Source organism: Octopus bimaculoides, chromosome 5 (genome assembly GCF_001194135.2).
Source record: "Octopus bimaculoides isolate UCB-OBI-ISO-001 chromosome 5, ASM119413v2, whole genome shotgun sequence".
NCBI lineage: Eukaryota > Metazoa > Mollusca > Cephalopoda > Octopoda > Octopodidae > Octopus > Octopus bimaculoides.
The window spans coordinates 17,722,850-17,723,868 of record NC_068985.1 but is presented as its reverse complement, the minus strand read 5'-3'; positions in this window follow the sequence as shown (position 1 = coordinate 17,723,868).

The window sequence follows — 1,019 nt, the reverse complement described above, 5'->3', positions numbered from 1 at the left end:
TTTTTTTTTTTTTTGTGAAGAAATGCTGAGATATTAAAATATATTCTCATTTCTATAAAGTTTGAAATTAATTATTGCAAATGAACATCAAATTGGAAATATATTTTTAAGATTTGTTATCAGTTACCAAATCAAATAACTGAGTGCACATTTCATACATTATCTGCATTTTTACTTTTAATTCTTGTGGTTGGAATGCTTAGTTTTGTGAATCCTTTTTTATTTTTTTTTTGCCTTCTTTTTAAAGTCATCTTTTACATTAATCTATGTTTAAAAAAAAAAGTTATATAAATGAATTTCAACATTTAATATTATGGTCATTTAAAAAGAATATATAATTAAAAAAATAGTCAAAAAGTGTGTATATATGTGTGTGTGTAATGATTTATAAAACTGGTGCTGATAAGTAACCATAACAGTTGCTTTGTGAAATTTTATTTGTAAAGAAAAAAAAAAGACGTCTATAGATATCCTGTGAATATAAAAGTAAATCAGACTGTGAACTAAATCAAATAATTTGAATGAGTCTTGACAAAAGTCAATTGGTACATATATTTTTCTTACACATGAAATGCTAGGTTCTTATTCTCTAGAATTTTATACGCTTAATTCTAACATTTCATCTCGTCGAGATATGTAGATATTGTGCCTTATCCAAACGCTGGTTATGAAGCCTAAGTTTTTTTTAAAAAAAACATTTTAAATATATAAGAAGCTTTAATAATATTAAATAACTGCAATTGTTATACAACATATGTCATTGAAATAATATTTATTTTTGTGTCTATCTTCAATATCAATTGTATTCTAAATTCATGCTTGTGACATTTCTTTTTCAATCTTTCGATATTTTATTACAACTTGAATTGCTATTAACTGTCAACTAGTTTTGGATCACAAAAACATATATTGATATTTTTTTTCTGAATATCTTTTTATATACAAATCATGTTTGCATGCGTGTGTGTGTGTCTGTGTATGCATGAATAGTAGTAGCTTTTTTTTTTTTTTTTTTTTTT